This window comes from Podarcis bocagei (assembly GCF_964188305.1).
Source record: "Podarcis bocagei genome assembly, chromosome: Z".
In the NCBI taxonomy this organism is placed as follows: domain Eukaryota; kingdom Metazoa; phylum Chordata; class Lepidosauria; order Squamata; family Lacertidae; genus Podarcis; species Podarcis bocagei.
Genome location: NC_138140.1, coordinates 1690144 through 1716138, shown reverse-complemented (window position 1 = coordinate 1716138; position 25995 = coordinate 1690144). Strand labels below are relative to the sequence as shown.

General features: G+C 46.5%; 1 protein-coding gene across 15 annotated transcripts in view; it reads right to left on the bottom strand.

The window, feature by feature from the left end:
* STRBP (spermatid perinuclear RNA binding protein) overlaps positions 1-25995 on the bottom strand; it is a 154327-nt gene that overhangs the window by 110405 nt on the left and 17927 nt on the right. Inside the window, exon 1 of one of the 15 annotated variants that reach the window (XM_081179732.1) lies at positions 352-443. The exons of the other annotated variants lie outside the window; for them this stretch is intronic. The gene's annotated coding sequence lies outside the window, so the exon portion shown is untranslated. Of the gene's footprint in view, positions 1-351; positions 444-25995 lie in introns of those variants that run through there. 15 annotated transcript variants of the gene reach the window in all.

The window sequence follows — 25995 nt, the reverse complement described above, 5'->3', positions numbered from 1 at the left end:
GCAAGTTTTTATGGGGGAAAGTGGAGCCAGACTGAACCCCGACCAAAGGCGTGGCGGAACAGCTCCATCTTGCAGGGCCTGCGGAAAGATGTCAGATCCCGCAGGACCCTGGTCTCTTGTGGGAGAGCGTTCCACCAAGTCGGGGCCACAGCCGAAAAGGCCCTGGCCCTGGTCGAGGCCAGTCTAATCTCCTTGAGGCCTGGGACCTCCAAGATGTTATTATTTGCAGGCCGTAAGGTCCTCTGTGGGGCATACTAGGCGAGGCGGTCCCGTAGGTACGAGGGCCCTAGGCTGTATACCCACTTGGTGCCTCAGAAACATAAGCAAAACACAAGGGTGTGTTACACTCACTCTCGTTCGTGCTTTCATGTGCGCTTGCACCCGCCCACACTTCCTGGTAACCACCGAATGTGAATAGAGCACTCATCTCTCTCAATGGAAGGAGGATTCAGATTGTGCCGTAGAACCCCCTACCGCCCACCTGGAATCCTGAAATGCTCACTAATGGGCCATGCTCTAGCCCAGTGTTTCCCAACCTTGGGCCTCCAGCTGTTTTTGAACTACAATTCCCATCATCCCTGACCACTGGTCTTGCTAGCTAGGGATGATGGGAGTTGTAGTCCAAAAACAGCTGGAGGCCCAAGGTTGGGAAACACTGCTCTAGCCCATGGGTAGGCAAACTAAGGCCCGGGGGCCGGATCCAGCCCAATCGCCTTCTCAATCCAGCCTGTGGACACTCTGGGAATCAGTGTGTTTTTAAATGAGTAGAATGTGTCCTTTTATTTAAAATGGATCTCTGGGTTATTTGTGGGGCATAGGAATGCGTTCACTTTTTTCCTTCAAAATATAGTCCAGCCCCTCAAAAGGTCCGAGGGACAGTGGACCGGCCCCCTGCTGAAAAAGTTTGCTGAACCCCTGCTCTAGCCTATCGCAGTTCGTTCCCTGTATACTTGAAACTGCCTTTCAGAACACCCCCGTGATCAGCCATCCTCCCCCTAATTCTTTCACATCTCACCTCGTCCTGTAAGTCTGCTTACTCTGAGAAAGAACTTGTGTGTAAATGTCCCTGGTCACTTTCCACCCCACACCCTCAGCTTCTGGTTTAGTGCCCTACAGCTTAATCTGCAGAAACCCAGACATGGAGCAATTCAGGCTGGAGATGGACCACAACTCTGATCAGGAAGAAGTTTATGGGTGTTGCTCGCTGCCTACCATGACACTCACGCATGATTCTTTTGGCCCTCAATTGCCCCAGTTGAAACCATGACAGAGACCCATTTACCAGAGGCAAAGAAAATAAACAAATAAACAAACACATAAATACAGGGTGAGCACGCACATCATGCACAGCGAGCCCACTTAAATGCACTTTCGATGTGGGGTTGGGTTGAGAGACAGATTGGTCTGCCTCCAGTCAGATACACTAAAATATTTAACGAAAGGGCATGCAAGAGTAGGTTAAATCAGCAGTCGTGCTAGCAAGGAAAAGGGCTGTCCTTGCACATTACGGCACCTCATGCTTTTTGAGCCGCACCACCACCAACCGTCATAGGGACAGACAGAGAGGATCAGCTGCAGTGGAAGAATCTCTGCCCCATTTTGATTCCGGTGTCAGGTCCTGTTACCAACTGTATTTCCGAGTCCCTGACTTCCCTTGCCTTTGCATCCCACTTTTTAAAAATAAATAAATAAATGCATAAAATCATCGAGGCAGCAACTGACAAGCTAGCAGTGCATTTAAGCGAAGGCTCATTAAACTTTAAACCAGCTAAGAGAGACAAGGAAGGGGGCCGTGGTACCAATGCAGATCTGCAAAATGAAAAGAAGAGGGACGGGGAGAGAAGTGCCAACTTGTTCAAAATACAGCCAATAAGGGACAGCCAAGAAAATAATTCAAGAGGGCAAACAGCTGCTGCCACTACTGCATTCCTTTAGTAAGGATAAGCAGGGTTTGGAACCAGCATAAAAATGAAATGAAATGAAAAATAAAATAAACACTTTTTGGATTGGATTTGAATGTCTGCACTATGTTTTAAAATACGCTTCCTTAATAGAAACCAGAGGTTTTGGATTGTCTTTAGACACTTCAAAATGGTGTGGACAAGATAAATAATGAGGTTCGTATGCACATGCACACACACACACACAGAGCATTTTTTTAAAAAATAAGCCAAACCAAGCCTGTTTGCAGGTTTCATTAAACTTCTTCCCTGCACTGCTTTCTACTTTTCTCAGGCGCTACGATGGCTATGATTCACAGTGATGCCATCAAGGCAGGACACTGTGGCCATCAGAAGCACCTGCCATTGTCTCCCAACACAACAGGACTGGCTCATCACATTTTAAAGCATGTGAAATAATACATTTTACCATTTAACTAGGGCAGATTGGGGGGGGGGGGGAGGAGGTTGGACATGATGCCATTAAATCCAGAGTCCACAATCACGCAAAGGCACCACTGGTTATTCATGGACCAGGCATTGCTCAAAATAAGGGAGGATCACCATTCGTCTTGAGGGTACTTTCTGTAAGAGACCCTCAGTCCCAATCCGCAAGCCAGAGGATACTGCGAGCTGCAGCTAAACAAGTCAGTGAGCCAGTGTGTGGCAGATCACAACAGTGAGGAGCCCAAAAGCTGCATCTGCCCAAGGGAGGAGCCCACAAACGGATTTGGCTCCTACACAGGATTATATGCAACTTTTTGCTTGAGTCAGAATGGATGTGGCTCTAGTTTTCGTCCCACTTCAAAGTCTGCAGATTGACTCACTTGCAAGAACTGCCATTTATTTATTTATTCAGCTACATTTATACCAAGCTCTTCCTGAAAACAGCTCAAGGTGGCATGCAGAGTTCTCCCGCTCCCCGTAATTATCCTCACAACAACCCTGTGAAGTAGGTGCAGCTGAGAGACAGCGACTAGCTTAAGATCACCCAGTGAGCTTCACGGCTGAGCGGGGACTACAACACCCACCTCCCCAGGTCTCACCCCAGCACTCTAACGACTGCACCACAGTGTCTCATGAGTGGGGAAGGGCTGTAGCTCAGTAGACGACCTTTTGCTTTGCTTGTGGCATGTTCAGGTAGGGCTGGGAACAGGGCCCTCTGGACCCACGATCTGACTGGGTGTAAGGCAGTTTCCCATGTTCCTATCCGGCTCTGCAATAACCTTTGTGCACTAAGACAGCTTTCTTCAGTGAGTACAAAGTGCCTGGTTTGCACCACGATCAAGTCTGTGGTGGACAGAAATTAGACAACAGTTCAGTGGCCACTTCCTAGTGGCAGCCGAGAATTTCAGCAGAGCACTTCTTCTGTTTGCTAGCAGAAGTCCTAACTCCAGATTGCTTAAAGCACACACTTATAGTGTGAAAGCTTTCAGGGTTTCTTGAGCATGCAGTCCTTGCTTTGCAAATTTAAGCATACTTCAGCAGACCCAAGATTCTAGCACAAAAGGAAGTGGACCAGGTAAGACTGCAATCAAAGATCGTCCTTGGTGCAGGATGATCTGACAGGAGGGGCGGGGCTGGGAGGGGGGAGGAAGAGAAACAGCAGGTTCTGCTTTGCATACCGGACCAAAGAATCTCTTAGCATGCAATCCAAAAAACAAAACACCAAACCCATTTACTTGGGAACATGCTCTGCTGGTTATAGTGGGATTACTTGTGAGTATGCATACATAGGACTGTACTGCTATGAAAAATGTCCATGCATGCCCAGGAAGAATGACACAACTACCACTCTTCCATTTTAACTACAGGCTCCATTCCTCACCCCACCCCCACCCCTAAGCATGAAATGTGTGCTGAGACGGCTTGCATGTCAAAAGGCGCTGATTACGCATCACATTTCAGCAGTGGCTTCTCTTGGGTTTCTGCTCTTGCCTCAGCCTGAGGTGCCTCAGATGCAGCCACACAGATCTGTCACTGAGAAACAAGCACGCAGTCATTTAGTGTCAGAGCAAATGTCCCTTTGGTGTGCCTGCAGTGGGGGGGGGGGGGAGAGAGAAGAAAGCATAGCTGCAATTCTGCGCAATTGCCTGATTAATCACAGTGCAAGCAGCACCGCTTTGCCCCCTCAGTATTTGTGGCTGTGGAAGGGGGGGGGGGAGAAGTTGCTGCTGGTGCAAGAGAGGGCAAACCACCACCCACCCCTCGCACAAGTCCGTCTTGCAACCTGGGCATCCAGCACTATCCAGGCCAGAGTCCAGAAGTGTTGTCTTGACTGCTTGAGGGGCAAGCAGTGCTGGCCATGATGTCTGCGCTCTGTCTCCACAGCTGGAGGCAGCGGTACTTCTGAATACCAGTTGCTGGAAGTTGCAGGATGAGGGGAACGCAGGTGGGTTTAGGGGAGAGTGACCGGTTCAGTCGCACTGGGTGCGGAGTCTCAGGGGTGCTGCAGGGGATGCCACAACTATTATTTAGAATGGAGTGCAAGAGGTGGAGGCGCACCAAATTTTGGCATTGCCCAGGGCGCCAATGAAACTTGAGACCCCACTAGGGAGAGGGCTCCTGTGCTCAAATCCTGCATGCTGGTTTCCCACAGTGGGCATCTGCTTGGCCACTGTGAGAACAGGATGGTGGAGCAGATGGGCCACTGGCCTGATCCAGGATGCACTTCTTACACCCAGTACACACTGAATAGCAAGATGGGGCACCCCCTGGAGGGGAAAGGGTTGTGGCTCACTGAAAGAGAACATGCTGTGGATACAGAAGGTCCCTAGGTTTAATCCCTGGCTTCTCCAGGTAGGGCTACAAGAGATCCCTGTGTCTGTCAGCCCACGCAGGTAACAGTGAGCTAGATGGTCTGTCACAGTGTAAAGCCATTTCCTACATTCCCTTGTTGCCTAAGAGCCCCAGCTGCAGCACTGTCAGAATCACAGAACTGTAGAATTGGAAGGGAACCCAGGAATTTCAACATGCAGTCCCCCATTCAATTTGAAAGCATACTGGACCGTACTTAACTTTGCAAAAGTGCTAGGAGTTTTATTGCTGCACCACTAGGTAGGAAGCTAGGCCTTAAGCTTTTGCACCCCTAAATTTAGGGCCAACGCTATGTTCAGAAGCCCATCCTCAGGTCCTCCAACCCAGCTATGAGAGGTGGGTGGCAGGTTAAGGAGGAGTTTTTCAGGGGTGGTGTCTCACCTGCCCTGTTCTGACAGTGGCCAACCAGGTGGTTGGGGAAACCAGAAAGCAGGTCCCAAGGGCAGGATCATTCTCCCCTTCTGTGGCTTCCAGAAACAGAGATTCAGAAGCATAAGTGGCCCTGAGCATGGAGGCAGGCCAGCGCCATCTTGGCCAGTAGCCATCGGTAGCTGCCTCCTCCATGAATTTGTCCAATCCTCTTTTATTTTAATTTTATTATTCCAATCTTTATTACATTTTAAAAATTTACAAAGAAAGCATATATTAAACATTACATCCAAATATTCAAAACTAAAAAGAAAATATTCAAAACACAAAAAAGAATAAAAATATAAAAGGGAAATAAAAGGGGGGGGGGAGAGAAAAGAGAAAGAAAAAAAAGAATTGATAAAGTACACCAAATTATTCAAAGGATACAAACAGTGATTTGATTATTCTATACATTTGTATTCCTTCTTTTCTTTACAGTCTCTTTCTGTTCTGGAAAACTAGTTTGAATCGCTTCTATGTTGATTGACTTCCCTCTATTTCTTTGTGGTTTCTATACTTTTCTTAAGTAGCGAGTATGCTGTATTCATTTATTGACATCAATCTATCCCATATAACTGTGAAATTAATCTAGGCACAACAAAGTATTATTTTTGTAAACGTATTTTATCAGATAGTTTTTGAAGCAACACCATTCCTTTTTTACCTAATCGCTTGAGTGGTTTCTTATTAGGGCTGTCATTTTGGCTAGTTCAAGGTACTCACACAACTTTAATTGCCACTCATCTTTTGTTGGTGTTAATTCACTTTTCCAATATTTCACTATTAGCACTCTGGCCGCTGTTGTCACACAGAGAAGCACTCTTTTATTTTTGTTTGGAATGCTTATTCTTAGAATGCCTAATAGGAAAGCTTCAGGTTTGTTTAAAAATGTGTGTTTTAGCATTCTTTTTAGTTCCTCATAGATCATGCCCCAATTTTTTTTAATGTGGGGACATGTCCACCACATGTGCGAAAAGGTTCCTTCATTTTGTTTATTTTTAAATAAACACTGTTTTATTGTTGTTAGCCGCCCTGAGCCCGGCTTCGGCTGGGGAGGGCGGGATATAAATAAAATTATTTATTATTATTTATTATTATATCTCCAACACATATTGTTATTCTTTTTATATTTTTTTGCTAATATGGATGGGGTCAGGTACCATCTGTATATCATTTTCATAAAGTTTTCTTTTATCAGATAGCACACGGTGAATTTTAAGTCTTTTTTCCTTAATTTTCCCATCTCAATTGGATAACCAAAATCATGTGCCCACTTCACCATCACCTCCTTCACCTCCTCGTCCTTACGGTTCCAGTCTAGTAATAGTCTGTATGTTTTAGATAATATATTTTTATTGTTTAATAATAATTCTTTTTCTAAATCTCATATCTTTGTGTCAAATCCATTTATCTTTTTATCTGCTTTAAAAATTTAACTGATAATATTGTGGCCAGTTCAGCTTTAATTCTTCATATTTTTAAATTTTCAATTGGTTATTTTCTTCTTCTAACATTTCCTTATACGTTAGCCAATTGTTGCCCATATTTTTCTTTTTTACTGCTATTACTTCTACCGGGGACAACCACCAAGGGGTTCTGGGTTCCAGTAATTTTTTTTGTTTGTTTCTTTCCCATACAGTAAATAGAGATTTCCTAAATATATGATTGAGGAACCCTTTATGGGGTTTAACTTTATTATATCTCAGATAACTGTGCCAGTGTCCAAACCTCATTTCAGCCTTTCCAGGCTGGTGGCTATCACTGCTGCAGAGGACAGCTTGCTATCTTCCTAACACCAGGGGACATTCCTTTCTAACTAGGGCTCGCTTTATCAGGTTGTAAACCTTATTTTGAAGGAACCCCTGGAAAGCAGGCAGGGACAGGTGAACCAAATAGAGTGAAGGGAAGCAAAGACTCACTGCTGAGCTAAAAACTGGAAATTAATTTGCAAAACACATAATAGGCAGAAGGCAACAATATTCCAAGCAGCGGCACATTCACTGCTGGATGGAGAGGGGTGGCAAAGCTCTTATGCACCTTTCACCATTGTGCTCAATCTGGTTCCCCTGTGGAAATTTCTTAAGGTATTTTTTATAAAGGGTGGGATAAACCACAGTCATAAGACAAGAATACAATGGGATCTGCTAAACGCTGCACTGCAGAGCTAAAAATAGTTACACGCTGCAGGACGCTTGCATATCCAGGAATAATTCCTAAGGGACTAATGCTGAGAAAACAAGCGGGGCGGGGGGGGGCAGGTGGATGGAAGAAAAGCATGGAGACAGCAAAAGTAAGAAATGGGGGCAGGTGGGAGAAGAGGGGAAGGAGGATGAATTTTGCAATGCTTAACGTTTTCCTCCCGTAAGTTAGCAACAACAGAGAGACTAGTAAGAAGGAGTTACTGCATGAATCTTTTAATAGAAAAAAATGCAAAAATTCATCTGCACAAGGAAATTAGAAAGTGTGCAGTGTGGGAAAGGGACAAGTTGGGGGGGGGATTCTGTCCTTCTACAAGCAGTAGGAAGCAAACTGTAAGACTAATTGCTGCCAACCTGGTGCCCTCCAGATATTTTGAACTAGAGCTTCCATCAGCCATGCTGTCTTGGGCTGATGGAAGTTGCAGACCGAAACATCTGGCAAGCACAAGGTTAGGGAAGGCTGGATTAGATCATAATTTTATGGCAAGGGACAAAGTGTTTCTCTCTAGACTAGGAGCCTCTTCACACCTTATGCTCCAAAGTATACGCCTAGATGTATTTAAAGATGCAGCTAAAAAACTTAACAGCACAATCAGAACAATCAGAACAGGCATGCCCACCAGGGCCAGCGTTGTCTATACACTGTGGGCAAACACAAGGCTGCCCTGTGCAGAGCGTGGAATATCCTCAAGGACTTCCTCAGACTCTGGACTCGAGCAAACTGATCTAGGGCAATAGTGTGAAATGTCTTCTAGCTACCCCACGTGCCAAAGGGACAACCCAAAACACGTGACATCAAGTTCCAAGGTATCAACATTCAAGAACAGGGTAGCAGAAAGCTAACGATGACTAACAACCTTTTGGGGACATATCCCAGCAACTTGTCACATGTATCCAAGCATGATTTTTTTTTTAAAAAAAATAATAATACCATGCTAAACCACTGAGCCTCTTGGGCCTGCAGATCGGAAGGTCGGCGGTTCGAATCCCTGCGACGACGGGGTGAGCTCCTGTTGCTCGGTCCCTGATCCTGCCAACCTTGCAGTTCAAAAGCACGTCAAAGTGCAAGTAGATAAATAGGTACCACTCCAGCGGGAAGGTAAACGGCATTTCCGTGCGCTGCTCTGGTTCGCCAGAAGCGGCTTAGTCATGCTGGCCACATGACCCGGAAGCTGTACGCCGGCTCCCTCAGCCATTAAAGCGAGATGAGCACTGCAACCCCAGAGTCAGTCACGATTGGACCTAACGGTCAGGGGTCCTTTACCTTTATGAAGAAACAGCACCACCACAAAAACAAAAACAACTGTGAAAGTAATGTACCTTTGACTGTCCCTGAAAACTAACAATATGACTTTCAATAGGGTAAAATTTAAGGTTCTGCACATAGGCAGAAATAATGTAATGAGTGCTGTGAGTATTCGCAGAGACCACGTCCTGAGTGCTGTAAGTATTCGCAGGGACCAGGCCCCGAGTGCTGTGAGTATTCGCAGGGACCGGGCTCCGAGTGCTGTGAGTATTCGCGGGGACTGGGCCCCGCGTGCTGTGAGTATTCGCGGGGACCGGGCCCCGAGTGCTGTGAGTATTCGCGGGGACCGGGCCCCGCGTGCTGTGGGTATTCGCGGGGCCCGGGGCCCACGTGCTGTGAGTATTCGTGGGGACCGGGCCCCACGTGCTGTGAGTATTTGCAGCTTGGCGGTTTGAATCCCAGCGACGGGGTGTGCTCCTGTTGCTCGGTCCCTGCTCCTGCCAACCTCGCAGTTCAAAAGCACCTCAAAGTGCAAGTAGATAAATACTGCTCCGGTGGGAAGGTAAACAGTGTTTCCGTACGCTGCTCTGGTTCGCCAGAAGCGGCTTAGTCATGCTGGCCAGATCACCTGGAAAAACTGTCTGTGGACAAACGTTGGCTCCCTCGGCCAGTAAAGCGAGATGAGCACCGCAACCCCAGAGTCAGCCATGAATGGACCTAGCGGTCAGGGGTCCCTTTCCCTTAAGAAGAAATAGCACCACCACAAAAACAACTGTGAGGGTAATGCAACTTTGACTGTCCCTGAAAACTAACAATATGACTTTCAATAGGGTGAAATTTAAGGTTCTGCACATAGGCAGAAATAATCAGATGCACAAATACAGGATGAAGTACACCTGGCTTGACAGCAGTACATGTGAAAAGGATCTAGAGGGGGGTCTTAGTCAACATGAGTCAACAATATGATGGAGCAGAGGGGAAATCCCTAATGCAGTTCTGAGCTATGTTGTTGTTTAGTCGTTTAGTTATGTCCGACTCTTCGTGACTCCTTCGACCAGAGCACGCCAGGCACTCCTGTCTTCCACTGCCTCCCCCAGTTTGGTCAAACTCATGCTGGCCGCTTAGAGAAAACTGTCCAGCCATCTCGTCCTCTGTCGTCCCCTTCTCCTTGTGCCCTCCATCTTTACCAACATCAGGATCATTTCCAGGGAGTCTTCTCTTCTCATGAGGTGGCCAAAGTCTTGGAGCCTCAGCTCTGAGCTCTATAGTGTCCAAATAAAGGGAAGTTATAGTACCACACTTTTCTGCCTTGGTCAGACCCCACCTGGAGTCCTGTGTTCAGTTCTGGGCATGACAGTTTAAGAAGGATGTTGACAAGGTAAAGCTTGTGCAGAAAAGGGAAACCAAGATTATAAAGGGCCTGAAAACCGAGCGTTATGAGGAACAGTTGAGGGAATTGTGTATATTTAGCCTGAACAAGACAGAGAGGTGACAAGATTTCCATCTTAAAATACCTGAAGGCTGTCACATGGAAGATGGAGTAAGCTTATTTTCTGCTGCTCCAGAGTGTAAGACCTGAACCAACGGATTCAAATTACAAAAAAGGAGATTGCAGCTATACATTAGGAAGAACTTTCTGGCAGTAAGAGCTGTTCGACAGCGGGGCAGTGGACGATCTTGGAAGTTCTTCACTGGAGGCTTGTTTTAAAAGAGGTTGGAATGTCACCTGTCAGGAGTTCTTTAGCTGCGATTTCTGCACTGCAGGGGTTGGACTAGATGACCCCTGGTGTACCTTCCAACTCTACAATTCTGTGATTGATTTTAATCCTAAAAACGGAAACATTTCCCAAGCAGCTTTGTTTCCAGAGCTAGACAATATTTGAGATACTTGAACTGTTCATGCTCCAGTGCTTCTTAATCAGCACATTAATCCATAGTCACTAACACCATGGGCTTTCAGACGGGTTTCCTAAAAAGACCAAGATTAAAATAGGATGTTTTTCAACGGTGACCTGTCAAAGGCCAAATGGCATCTCCCATTAGTCTTCTAATGAGATTCAGATATATGACCAGCCTTTGTTCAGGGAGTGTGGTGCGAGCTGCTCCAGAGATGGCAATCAACACTTGTGCCAATTTACAGTAAGGTCATTTTCGTAAGGTAAGAAGCCATCGCAAGGGGATTTCACCTCGTCCGATTTAAGCAGGGAGTGTTTCTTGCAACCGACCTGTGTGTGGAGATGGCTGGCTGTGACATCACAGAGGCATTCTCATACCTACACACCCATGTGGGTAGAAGCCAGAGGCCTACACGTTAGAGCCATGTAGCCCTGCCTGTTCATAAAAACAGGCAGGACTACATGGCTCCAACGTGTAGGCACTCCCTTAAGAGAAGGGGTCAAACGCAAATGTGAAGATTTGCACCAGAAACCTTGTTAAGCCACCACAAGGATGACTGCTCATCCCAGATACTGTTAAGTAGTAAAAGGCTGAGGAAGGCAATGAAGAATGCCTGGCTGTGCTCGACATAGTTCTATTTTGAAGGGATGAGGGCTGGAGATTCACACTTTCAGAAACAAAATGAAAAAAAACAGCTTACAACAAGCCAAAGCCAATGGCTGGAACCAATTACTATTCCAACCAAGCGCAATAGAAGCTGCCACTGCAACCAAGCAAGCAAAGGAAAAATATTCCAACACTGATGAGGAATAAATTGAATAAGACATCCTCAGGAATGACAGAAGAGACCGGCTGGGGAAACCATTTCTCCATCTGCCAGTAAGGTGACGGAATGACTCAGAAAAGACTTGGGGGTTGGTAGAAAAGGGAGGGGAGCGATAATGCCTTGGATCTGCCTTCACAGTCATCGAAACCCTCATTTTGCACCTTACACAGAGGCCTAGAGGTGTATTCTTCAGCATTACTATTTATATCAAGGGCATATGTCCTGAGTTCTCCCTCAATCCTGAAACACCAGAGAAGCTTTCGCCAAACTAATGTTCTCCAAGTTTTCTGGACTACCATTACACTGAGATCCCGCGCCGAGGGCCTTCTGGCGGTTCCCTCATTGCAAGAAATGAGGTTAGAGGGAACCAGGCAGAGGGCCTTCTCGGTAGTGGCGCCTGCCCTGTGGAACGCCCTCCCATCAGATGTCAAGAAAATAAGCAGCTATCTGACTTTTAGAAGACATCTGAAGGCAGCCCTGTTCAGGGAAGCTTTTAATATTTAATGCTGTGTTGTTTTTAACACTCGTTTGGGAGCCACCCAGAGTGGCTGGGGAAACTCAGCCACTTGGGCGTGGTATAAATAAATTATTATTATTATTATTATTATTATTATTATTATTATTATTATTATTATTATCATCATCATCATCATCATCATCATCATCATCCCTGGCCACTGGCCACGCTGGTGGGAGTTGCAGCACAACGCACCTGGAGGACACCAGGTTGAGGAAGGCTGTTCCAGGTTGTGGCATCAGAGAGCAAAGGATCCCGCATGCGCACTGGGGAACATTAGAAACACAGGAAGCTTCTTTATTCTGAGTCAAGCCACTGGTCCTAGCTTTGTGCTGACCACACTGAGTGGCCATGACTCTCAGGGTCTGACAGAAAGTCTTTCCCAGTCCTACCTGGGGATGCCAGCGAATGAACCTGGGACCTTCTGTATGCAAAGCAGTTACTCTGCCCAGGCTTGTACCACCATCCCTCTACAATGCAGCTGCAGCAGGAGATAAGCAGCATTGCATTAAAGCTCATCAGACCAAAAATGAAAGGGTGGTAGAAGGTTAGCAGGACACTCCTCTTAAAGGGAAAGGGGCCAATGGCCATTAGGTCCAGTCGTGGCCGACTCTGGGGTTGTGGCGCTCATCTCGCTTTACTGGCCGAGGGAGCCGGCATACAGCTTCCGGGTCCTGTGGCCAGCATGACTAAGCTGCTTCTGGCGAACCAGAGCAATGCACAGAAACGCCATTTACCTTCCCGCTGGAGCGGTACCTATTTATCTACTTGCACTTTGACGTGCTTTTGAACTGCTAGGTTGGCAGGAGCAGGGACCGAGCAACGGGAGCTCACCCCGTCGCGGGGATTCGAACCGCCGACCTTCTGATCGGCAAGTCCTAGGCTCTGTGGTTTAACCCACAGCGCCACCTGCGTCCTGACACTCCTCTTAAAAGACACTTATTCCCAGGATCAATAAAGCTTTACTCCAAGCAAAGTTTGTTTAAGGGTGTGCGCATGTTTAAGGAATAGTATATTAAAAGGGGAGCATGAGGCATAAAAACACGTGCTTTGCAGCAGGTATGGTGAGGTCCCCTGTGTGATCTGAACAGCTCCAAGGTGGAGAGACGACTTTCAAAAGGATCTCTGCTTCCCAAGAGGAAACAAATCTGTCAGGGTCACTGAGGCAGCATACCCAAATAGCACCCACCCACCAGTCTACGTTCACTGCAGGTCCCACTAATGAGTTGCCCAGGAAACAGAGAGTGGGGATAAAATTCTGTGCCTGCAGAAACACCCACCAAAATCCTCTCTACTTCACTTGACACCACTAGCCAGAATATGACCTCTGACTTTACCGGGAGCCTTTGGGCTGGACTCCCAAAGGTATAGGGTTCCCCCAGGCTATTTCCACTCAAGGGTTACAAATACACTCTGGAATACAGCTATAATGGAGAAAAATATGCATAATTTGAGATTTTGACAAGGACTAGAACCTCCAGATCCTTTTTACATATACAGTGGAATCATCATTTTGAACACGAGCCTAAGCATAAGCCTGGCAAATCTTGGATTATGTTTGATATTCAGATAACGCTATTATTATTTACTTGGACTTTGTTATTTAACCCATGCACAACTGGGCCCATGCTATGTGCTATTTTGTATTTTTGTTCTTAACCTTTTAATTTTAATGTGTTATAACTGTTCTCTCTGTTTCAATATACATTACAAAAGCGTTGCAAATGAAGGCCACATCTATGCTTTAGAACCCTTTCTCCATGGAAACTTTATACCAGGGACACAGAGTGAGTGGTGTAGAGCGAGAGTAGTACAGTTTTCTGCTGTCAGGGTAAGATAAGAACAGAGACGCCCTTCACATCTAGGCCACCACCTTTCCAAAAACAAGCCCAGATGGGAACATTTCTTGGTATCTCAGGCAGCGACCTTCAGCGTCAGTAAACAGCTGGTCAGCCTTGGTTTAGTTTGAAGGTTGATTTCCTCATCTTGTACATCAGGGGCAAGTAGACTTCAGGTTTGTCAAAATCCACTGTTTTTTTGCAGACCTCCACAAACTTTCAACCACAGACAAGCGAGTTAGAATTAAATGTGCAATTGAGCACATTCTGAGCAGGGGACTTCAGTACCAGGACTGAACTGAGCTCAGGAACCTTTCACCAGGGGCAGCCAAGGACGTTTTGAAGCCTGAGGAAACCACAAACCCCCCCCCCTCCCATTTGGGAAGAAGGAGTGAGTGAAAGTTTACTTCGGCAACAGGGCAGGGAGGGAAATCAAACCAGAATTAACCAACAAAGGCCACCAGAGTGAGAAAGGGGCCTTCTCTGAATCACAGCAGGTGGGCAAAGACCCCAGGAGACCCCAGAGGGCAGCCCTTGCCATTTCCTCCCTAGAGGTGGGAGAGGATCAGCAGTGTCCCCTACAGTGGTACCTCTGGTTGCGAACGGGATCCGTTCCAGAGCCCCGTTCACAACCTGAAAGGAACACAACCTGCGCCTGCACATGCGCAGATCGCAATTCGCCACTTCTGCGCGTGACGTCATTTTGCATGTCTGTGCATGCGGCGCAACCCGGAAGTAACCCTTTCCAGTACTTCGGGGTTGCCATAGGACGCAACCTGAAAAGACGTAACCTGAACCGAACATAAAAAGAGGTATGACTGTATTTGCCAAGAGGTTGCTGTTGAGGCAGCATTTGGGGAGGGATCTAGACAAAGCAGAAGCAGCCCCAGCCTCCAAGGAGCATGCGCAGCTGTTGCTGCCTCTGTGGCAGAGGCCAGGTCTGCTGCCCCTCTGCATCCTGCCGCTTGAGGTCCTGCCTTCCATATACAAGCCGAGTCCCAGTTAGTGCTGTGCATTTCAGCAGACTACTTTACGTGGAACAAGCCGGGCCTTTGTTGCTATGTTTCAACAACTGGGAGCAAGAAGCCCTTGCAGAGCTGCTACAAACCATCCAAAGATCTGCTAGTAGGTTCAAGTCTGACTTCTGCCCATCCTGGTTGGATGTTCAGCTGGAGGACCAAGCAATCCCAAATGCTATTTAAACAAATTACTTGAAATTGTTTATATGCTGGCTTTGGGGGGGGGCATGCCCCACCCAAGAAAGCATATAAGATTATAAGATGGCAAACAATCATAGCAATTAGTTACAATAACATTAACAGCTATTAAAAAGACCATTGAGAATAAATAACAGGGCTTAATGACGCTGCCTATGGTGCATTCTGCAATATACACCAGAAAAGTGGGTTTTTAAACATCAAGGCCATGCACATCTCTGTGGGAAGGGAATTCCACAATCTGGGGGCCACCAGAGAAAAGGCCCCCAACTTCCATGCATGTCAACTAAAACACAGGCCAGCACACTAGCAGGACCTCTGGGGCAGATCTCAATGCCCGGACAGGATCGTATTACACTTCAAATAAGTCGGCCCCAAACATTTAGGGCAAGGGTAGCTAACATGTTTCGGGTTAAGGTCAATCCTCCAAGAACAGAATAGTGTTAAAGAGTGGGCCGTAGCCAATTTTAACTTTTTGAAAATTGGGCAATTTTATTGGCGTCTTGGGGCAAAAAAAAACCTCAGCAGAATTCGCTAGTTGCGCTGCAACTTAACCACCCCCTGGTCTTGCGCTTTATGAAGTTAAAACCAGCCCTTTGGGCCTTAAAAATGAAGTCTTAACCAGTGCAACTGGTACAGAATTGGTGTCCCACACTCTGACCACCTTACCCCTGCAAGCCACCAAGCAGCAACAGTTTGCACCAGCTAGAGTTTCTGGGTGGTCTTCAAAGGCAGACGGACATAGAGCACATTACAGTAGCCTAACCTGGACATGACTAGTGAATGGATTACAGAGACAAGGTCCGATTTCTCTAGCTAGGTTCATAGCTGGCACCCCAGCCTCATGCGGTAAAAGGTACTCCTAGTCACTTGTGCTTCCACAGACAGCAATGAGTGCAGGTGTCAACACCACCCACCCTACTCCCAGCAAAGCTATGAACCTGATCCTTGCCCCTCTTGCCATGCGCAGCACTAAGGTGCGTGATAAGGAGGTGATTTTTTCCCCTCTGGCTTTAATTTTTTTCTAATTGTTATTTTCCATCCCTCCCCCAATCTGCTGAGCAGCACTTGAAACCAAAATATTGTTTTGCGACAGATGGGAAGCCTCAGAAACAGAAGAACAGGACTTATAATAATCTGCAGCCTCATTTCCATAAAGTCTCTCAGAAGCCCTGATGCCTTTTGCTCATGGAGTGATTTCAGAAAGATATGTCCGGATGACAACTGCTTCTGCATTTAACACTCAAGGCTAAGTGAAGCCTGTTTGGATCCTTATGAAATAGGCAGCACAATCCGACCTTTTCCTGCACTAGAAAAACCATGGTATTTTCCATGACGCATAGGGAAGTTGAGGCAAGTGTCAGTTGAAGCAGAATTTGAACCCTGAATTGAAAACTTCAAAATTCATATTATGTCTGGAAACATCTTTCATTAATGATCTGGAAGAGCCTAAGCTTGGCCACGGTCTGATAGGAGAGTTTTAGCCATGTAGAGGTATAGTTTGCTCTTGGCACCTAGATTTTACAAATCCTGTTCACTTTAGGTTGGGTGAAATTCACCTAGCAGGCAGAAGGCATACATGGTGTGCTTTCTCCCTCTCCCTGTGCAAATTGGCCCTGTAGGTGAGAATATTCTCCAGAGAATGAGAATATTCTCAAGAATATTCTCTACTAGAAAATTCTCCAAAGAATATTCTCCACAAACTGTAAATTCTAATGTAAGAACCAGTTTTACAACCCACATTTAAAAAATCTTGTAAATAGTAAGTCAAGCTGTGATATTGCCAGTGTAATGAATAATGGTTTTTTTGATCCAGTTACATCATTGGGCATTGTGTCATTTACCATTGGCAGTTGTGAAATGTGAGCTACAGAAAACATTTGTTTTGTTTTGTTTTAGTTTTTAAAATGCTATTCATTTAATTTGATGAACATTTGAATTTGTATGTATTTCAACTATATATAATAGCCTTTTTTCTATTTTGGTGTGACCTTATTCTTAGCAATTCTATACCCTTGGCCATACAGTGGTATCTCAGGTTAAGTACTTAATTCGTTCCAGAGGTCCGTTCTTAACCTGAAACTGTTCTTAACCTGAAGCACCACTTTAGCTAATGGGGCCTCCCGCTGCCGCCACGCCGCCAGAGCACGATTTCTGTTCTTATCCTGAAGCAAAGTTCTTAACCTGAAGCACTATTTCTGGGTTAGCAGAGTCTGTAACCTGAAGCGTATGTAACCTGAGGTACCACTGTACAGTGTGATTTTTCTTACAGAAAGTAGCTATAACGCTTAATGCAGGAGCCAGTGTGGTGTAGTGGTTAAGAGCGGTAGTCTCGTAATCTGGGGAACCGGGTTTGTGTCTCCGCTCCTCCACCTGCAGCTGCTGGGTGACCTTGGGTTAGTCACACTTCTCTCAGCCCCACTCACCTCACAGAGTGTTTGTTGTGGGGCAGGAAGGGAAAGGAGAATGTTAGCCGCTTTGAGACTCCTTAAAGGGAGTGAAAGGCGGGATATCAAATCCAAACTCTTCTTCTTATACACTTAAAATACCTAGGCTAGTGATGTGACTTTAAAAGCTACATTTCATACATACACAACATAATTAGAATTCAAAGTTGATGGTAAATATACAGTCAGTGGCAGGTTTAGTGATTAACGTGAGTCATTTACGCAATGTGAATCACGTTGAATTTTCAATTTCAAGTTTGTTGCAAAAAAACAAAGAATGTGAATTCACTGCGTTGCCCCACTGAATAGAAGTATCTGTATAGTTTTTGGTTGCCATCTGAACAAGTTTACCCATGAATAAACATGTATATTAACTAATTATATCATTTTTGATGTATTAAATAAAATGAATATTCTCCTATTTTAAATGAAAATTCTCTAATATTCTCATTAATCAAGAATATTCTTGAGAATATTCTCCAAAAGATTATTCTCGAGAATTTAACATCACTAGTCCTGGGTGGGTTGGGAGAACCCCCAGAACAGGAGCACGTGGGGGGAGCATTCTGCCTAGCAGGCAGAAGTGCTTGTGCAGACAGAACAGCTGTTATAGTGTGACACTGAATTCCACCCTAACCACGTTAGTCCTATTCAAAGCAGATCCACTGAAATTAATGGGCATGACTAAATGTATGTCTATTAATTTCAGTAGCTCTAGTGTGACTATAATGCAGCTGAATGCAATTCTATATACCCAAAATTATGTGAAATAGACTATATTTGAATTTTATGCTTTCATTGTGATACATTTGCGGGTTCTTTTCCCAAGATGCAAACATCATTTCTTTGGGCTTTTGACATGCCCAATCTCGGTACATTGTGGTTCAGACGTACACACTCTCTCTCTTAGAGACCCAGCATAGTGTAGTGGTTAGAGTGGAGGTGAGGAACCTGTGGGTCTCAAGCACTGTTTGAAACTCACCAGTCACATTCCACAACAGGGAATGGTCCAATTGCAAGCAATTTCTGAAGTCTTGTCTGCAATTGATTAAAATTGCTGACCCTGCTAAGAAGCTGTTGCCCATTGCTGGCTGACCGTTTCATCAGCTGATGTTTGCGTCACAGCATGGGTCAGGCCAGCTAATAGGTAGCAACATTTCATGCGCAGGGCTGAGGTGAATGGGCCTGAAGTGTGGGCTTGTTCGGTGTGGTTCTGGCCTGACAGTGAGGCTGCTTATTTATTGAGATTATTATTTCCATTGCAACTAGACATTCTGCTGTAGCAACTGTAATCTAGGTTTAAGGTGGCGTGCGGCACCCAGTTTATATATCTGAGTTTCTAACCTCTCACAGTATTTGCCTCACCACAACTCCCATCATCCCTGGCCGCTGGCCATGTTGACTGGGACTGATGCGAGTTGTAATCCGACAACATCTGGCAGGTCACAGACTGGCCACCCCTGCTTTAGAATATTTAGGCTAGGACCAGAGAAAGTCAGATTCAAATCCCGAATCCACCAATGAGGTCACCTTTCATTCTCTCTCCATGCCTTACCTTCCTGACAGGGTTCATGCTGCCTATGTTCACCAGACAAAGAGAAGGGAAAATGTAATCAATGAAACAATAAATTAAGCCAAGCCAAGTAAAACACAGCACTTGTCTTACCCCCTTCAAATCCCTCTCCCAAAACCCACCTTCCCAAGGATGTCATCAGCCCTACCAAATTATGTCTGGATACATATAAACTTAAGAAACACAGAGAGCCAAAGTGGTGCAGTGATTAGAGTGTCAGACTGAGGCTCAGGAGACCAGGGTTCAAATGTCCACTTGCCCATAAAGCTCCCTGGATGACCTTGGGCCAGTCACTGCCTCTCAGCCTAACCTACCTCACAGGGTTGTTGTGCAGATTAAACCAAGAGGGGGAGAACCATGTATGCCATTTTGAGCTCCTTGGAAGAAAAAGGTGGGATATAAATGCAATAAATATTAAAGACAACGACAATAATATTATTAATATTCCTGTTTTTTCACCTGCCTCAATTTCCTTCCCCTTCCTCTTTTATCTCCCCTGTATCAAATTATAGATTGCAAACCCCACAGGGCACAGATTTGTCCACTTGCACTCTAGAAAAGCAACAAAGCAGTTTGATGGTGCTATACAAGTGACAGAATTCTCGATTAAGAGTTTAATTACTGTTACTGCATATTTAAACCCATCCTTCACAATCACACCTCCTCTTCTGCCAGGAAAACATGCCTGCCTTATGCCCAGCTGCATTTGGGGGGCTCATCCATTCCCCACACCATGCACAAGCGCATGCATTTATCCTACAAGGCCTGCTCCTGTTTTGCAGCATTTGAGCAACTGAAGAAGACTGCCAGGGCTCATTCTCGGCTCACTCCTTGGCGTGCTGCAAGGCAGCATGTACTGTAGTTCAGTGCAGGAAGCACAATCTGTTTTGCTCAGCACTGCAGAAGTTTCTGCAAAGCTAAGCTGCAAGGGGCAGGGAGAGCTCACTTCCCAAAAACTCATTCAATCACTGTGATGTCTTTATGGGGGAGGATGCTAAAAAAAAAATTGACATACAGCCACCCTTGCAAAAAAACAACAATACCCTTCCCTTCTCAAACAGTGAACTTCTGAGGCCCTTTTAGTGGGAGATATTTTTTTAAAAGTCTCTCGCACACCAAACAACCCCTACACGGCAGGCCGCAAAAGTCCCAAGCCCAAATATCCATTTTTAAATATTGCTGGTTTCATGGAAATGTCATCCAGAGAAGAATTTCACACAAAAAACTGCCAGTAAAAAACACCATCTCTCCACCCGCAAACGTGGTGGGCCCCCAACTGAATGAGTTCTTTCTTTTAAAATCAATTTTATTGGTTTTTAATAAACAATCATACAACATCAAACTATGTATGGAGTTCAGTCATCTAAGCCCGTATCATACAATGCACAGGACGCCGCATCCCTCCGCAGGGTGACATGTGCTGCAGGAAGAAGAAGCTGATTTATTAAATGTAAGGAAAAAACAAAAGCTAAGCCACATCAATCCTATCCTATCCTATCCTCTTTTAAATAAAAGAAAACCTGACTTCTTATCATCCTGCTCTGCTGAGTTAGATGCCCTGCTACAGCTGCCTCCCACCCTCTAGCAAACCACTTGTGAGGAGTTGAGTCCTGAAACAGTTTGGTTGCTAATTCACTCCTAAAGACTGTAGTGATGAGCCCTCAAAATCAATGACATATGCAGATGTGATAAGAGTACAGGGACTGAAGACGTTATACGCCACTAGAGAGCCAGAGAATTCACTGTGCAGCTGCTTTGCTATCCCTCTCCCGAGAAGAGAATCTGGGTGATCAAGTTTCTGGTGCACAGCCATGGCATGGGGGGGGGGTAGACGCATTGCCGGCTGACAAGTACTAGGCACAGGTAACTTGCACTATCAAAGCACAGCAGAAAAAGTGCAAGTGCAGGCCGGCTGAAAGCTAAGCCACCGTCTTGCCTAGCAAGCAAACCCTACTGCCCTTCTCTCCTTCAAAGTCCTTGCCATTTACATCACCAATATACAAAAAGGCTGGTGGTGGCACAGGGTCTTCCAAGCGAGACCACTTAATTCTTAATTCTTTCAGATTTGAAAATAAGGGATCAGCAGCCTCACCTGTCCCAGGGACAGTCTACGGGATAGCTAACAATCTGGGATAGCAGCGGGAAACGGCGCTGGAATAAGGGAATTTCCAGCAAAAAAAGGGATGGTTGACAGCTATGTATGGAACAGCCACCCCAGACAAGACAATTTCATCAGAGCTTTCCAAAAGAGCAATAGGAAACATCTCACCAGAATGCAAACACCAACTCCCCATGCATGATTTGCGGCGGCACACTTCGGCTGCTGCGGTAATGGAGCAATTTCCAAGAGCTGCTGCTAAATAGAGAGTGATTCTCCCAGAAATACACAATCATGATACTTTCCACTAAGAACAGAACTCTCCCCAAGTTAAGAGAGATATATGAGATGTACAGGAAATCAGCCAACTTTTAGAGGCCGCTTTAAGATCATTCCCCTGGTCAACTGGTTGACTGTGGCAGCAGCACCATCTGGGTCTGGAGGTTTGCTACATGGAGAGGGTTCCCCCCCCCACACACCGCCACTGTCAGTCTTCCATATAATGTTAATATAGCTGCAGTTAACAAGGTGGGCACTAACAGGAATGCAGAACACACATTCTCCTGGACAGACATAGAACTAAACATCAATATAAAATAAGCACGAGACCTGGATTTAACATTCTTACATCCTCCATTCAATTCTGTGCGCACACATAGACATGCAGTATAATCTTTCTCACCTACAAACACAATCACTTTCTTACCCCCCCCCCCCAAGTGTCGGCCTATAAGAAAACATCCAAATCCATAACATCCTTGCTAAGCCCACCAAAATGTCACAAAAATGGTTTGCAATCTCCAGAGCCCTCTTCAGCAGATTAGATGCTAATCAGCTAGAAAGTGGAGCAGAGGAAAAGTTGTCTGGTGGCGAAGGCAGGCTGTCTGTATCCAATCAGACAATAAGGAATCAACCATTGCATGCTCCTAGGTCACAGCAGCCTGAAGCGCCACATGAAACTTGTACAGGTGAAACTTGGAAAATTAGAATATCGTGGAAAAGTTCCTTGAGTTCCGTAATTCAACTTGAAAGGTGAAAATCATATGTGAGATAGACTCGTGACATGCAAGGCGAGATATGTTAAGCCTTGATTTGTTATCATTGCAATGATCATGGCGTACAGCTGATGAAAACCCCAAATTAACAATCTCAGAAAATTAGAATATTCAAGGAAATCAGCGAAACAAGGATTGCAAATTGAGCAAGATTGGACCTCTGAGAAGTAGAAGCAGATCTCACTTTGCATGTCATGAGTCGATCTCATATATGAGTTTCACCTTTCAAGTGGAATTAGTGAAATAAAGGAACTTTCCCACGATATTCTAATTTTTTGAGTTTCACCTGTATAAGCAAGCACCTAACAACAGTCTTGTTTGAATGCCTGCTACCTCCTCACATCCCATCTTAAGACCGTCACCTGATGCAGGTTCCATGTGGTCACTACTAGTCAATCTTTTTTGTCAGCTGTAGCAGGAAACATTTGTCCCCCAGCTTCCTAAGTTAGTTAACTGCACAGATTCTGAGAGCTATGACATCACAGGTGTTCCGGGGGCTCCCAAACAGGCAGCTGCAATCTGTGGCAACACCATTACTCTGACGAGGCCAGAAGGACTGACCCGAGAATAACCTCTGTCCATCACCGATGCGCACCAAGGACTCAAGAGACTACTTTAAGCACAGCGTGAGCGAGCGCCCAGATTTTCCCACGCCCACTCTGCAGAAGCCAATGCCAATAATTAACAATCCATGATAGTTCCGTTTGGCAGAAAGGAATCACCAGCAGCAAAGCTTCGCGACATAGCCCTCATTTGCAGCTGCCAATAAAACAGAGCGGAGAAAGCAGCTGTAAGATGGTTGTTTGGCTGACCCAGCCTCCTCAGACAACCTATAAATTCAAGGCTCGTTACGGACTGCTTATCTCAATGCAATTTTATTGTAGTCACATATACAGGTTTTTAATGGGGCCATTCAGTGAGGTTAATAGCAATTTTTGAGAACTCAAAGCACACTACATGTCTTTTCCACAATGCTTACAACAACCCTGTGAAGTAGGGAAGCATTATCCCCCCTCCCCCCCCCCCAGAACAGGGAGTTTTTCCAAGGCTACCTTGCAGATTTAATAGCAGAGGTAAGATTCTTATTTATTTATTTAATAGGTGAATATGCATTTTCGGTGGCGCTGTGGGTTAAACCACAGAGCCTAGGGCTTGCCAATCAGAAGATCGGCGGTTCGAATCCCTGCAACGGGGTGAGCTCCCATTGCTCGGTCCCTGCTCCTGCCAACCTAGCAGTTCAAAAGCACGTCGAACTGCCACATGACCTGGAAGCTGTACGCCGGCTCCCTCGGCCAATAAAGCGAGATGAGCACCGCAACCCCAGAGTTGGTCACGACTGGACCTAATGGTCAGGGGTCCCTTTACCTTTATGCTTTTTCCAACTCTCTGGAGTGGCCAACATAAAAATTAAACCACACCCAAGGAAGGAGAGAAAAGTGGAAAGCAAGAATCACAACATCAAGGCAGCAATGTCAACTTTAAAATAGCCACAGAACACCTATTATTTGACAGTTCCTGGTTCTGAAGCTGCCGTTTCAACCCTACCTAAGCACAAAAGATTGCCAACATCAGATCTGCAGATACGGCTGGAGTGCAGAATTCTCAGGAAACCGAAGTGAAAAGAGAGGGGTGTGTGGCTGAAAAGCCTTAGAATTCCTCATCCAGGTAGACAGGCAGGGCTAAGCCTAAGCCTTTTTTCTGCTCGAGTCAAAGGAGAAGATGGTGCCACTCCTATTCATTTCAGAAACAGAAGCTGACTGGACTACCAGTTTAATGTTACTTTGAGAGGATGCTATAACTCCCCAAGGAGAAATGAGGTGACAGCGCTTGGAACTTGTCAGTTTAGAGAAAGGTGGGTAAGAGGTGCCACGAAGGAAGCGTGAAATGATGCATGGAACGTGGATAGAGAAGGTTTTTGTTCCTCTTGTGTAATACTAGAACTCGTGGACATGGAAGGAACCTGAATGTTGGAGGATTCAGGGCAGACAAAAGAAAGTACAGTGGTGCCCCGCAAGACGAATACCTCGCAAGACGGAAAACCCGCTAGACAAAAGGGTTTTCCGTTTTGGAGGTGCTTCACAAAACGAATTTCCTATGGGCTTGCTTCGCAAGACGAAAATGTCTTGTGAGTTCCTGCGGGGTTTTTTCCCTCCCCCCCCTTTTTCCCAAGCCGCTAAGCCGCTTATCAGCTGATCCTAAGCCGCTAAGCCACTTAACAGCTGAGCCGCTAAACCGCTTATCAGCTGATCGCTAAGCCACTAATCAGCTGATCCGCTAAGCCCGCTAAGCCGCTAATAGCGGTAATCCGCTAAGCCGCCAATGGGCTTGCTTCGCAAGACGAAAAAACCGCAAGACGAAGAGACTCGCGGAACGGATTCTTTTCGTCTTGCGAGGCACCACTGTACAGTGGTACCTCTGGTTGCGAATGGGATCCGTTCCAGAGGCCCATTCGCAACATGAGCAGAACACAACCTGTGTCTGCGGGTCGCGATTTGCTGCTTCTGCGCATGACGTCATTTTGAGCGTCTGCACATGTGCAAGCGGCGAAACCTGGAAGTAACCCTTTCCGGTACTTCCAGGTCGCCGCGGGACGCAACCTGAAAACGCTCAACCTGAAGCAAACATAACATGAGTTATGACTGTACTTCTTCATGCAGCACACAATGGCTACCGGCCACGGCGGCTGCGCTCTGTCTCCACAGCCAGAGGAGGTAAAGCTTCTGAACCACAGTGACTGGAAGCCAAAGGACAGAGAGTGGCCCTTGAGCTCAGGCCCATTGGGGGCATCTAGTTGGCCACTGTGAGAACAGCATGCTGGACTACATGGGCCACTGTCCCGATTCAACAGGTTCTTCTTATGCTCAACACTGGTAACCAGGACAGTATCCTCCGCAGTACCCAAGTACACAATATACAGAGCTGTATCTCCAACACTTTGCTATTGCTCTGCACCCCCAGCATCTACTGCCAGGCAACATCAGTTTTTCAACACTGTAATTTGTCACCAGCTAAACATCGGGTGGCGCTGTGGGTTAAACCACAGAGCCTAGGACTTGCCGATCACAGTGGCGTAGCGTGGGGGGGTGCCAGGGGTGCCAGCCGCACCGGGCGCAACATGGGCAGGGGGCGCGCTCGCACTAGTAGCTCTCTGCCCCTACTAAAATCCACGGCTTGGCGAGGAGGTAGCGGAAGGGGGAGAGCGAAGCCTTCTGCCGCGGGCAAAAAAAGGAGAGGAAGCCGGGCGGGCGGGCGGGCTGGCTGGCTGGGGTCTGGCTGCGCCTGCTGCTGCCGTTGCCGCTGCTGCCGGGCTTTGACAGCTTGGCGAGCGGAGGGAGAGGAGCTTTATGGTAATTGCGGCTCTCTCTCCACTGGCCGCCTGGGTAGTGAGCCGAGCCGAGCAGGGAGTCTGGCGAGGGGGCGGGAAGAGACTTTTCCACCTCGCCTGGTCAAAAAGGAGAGCGGAGTCTCCTCAGGGCGCCCTCAGGCAGGGCAGGGCAAGCAGAGCGAGGAGGAGAGAGAGGGGAAGGGGGGGGAGCAGCCAGGAAACGCTGCGGTAAGGAATGAAAAGAGGCAGCTCCAGGAGAGCGCGGGGGAAAGAGAAGCCTCGCTGCTGCTGCTGCTGCTTGGGAGAGTAAATTACTGTACTTGCCTTGCCCCGGGTTAGGGGGCGCAAATTAATTGCCTTGCCCCGGGTTAGGGGGCGCAAATTACTTGCTTTGCCCCGGGTGCTGATAACCCACGCTACGCCGCTGGCCGATCAGAAGGTCGGCGGTTCGAATCCCCATGACGGGGTAAGCTCCCGTTGCTCGGTCCCTGCTTCTGCCAACCTAGCAGTTCGAAAGCACCTCAAAGTACAAGTAGATAAATAGGTACCACTCTGGCGGGAAGGTAAACGGTGTTTCCGTGCACTGCTCTG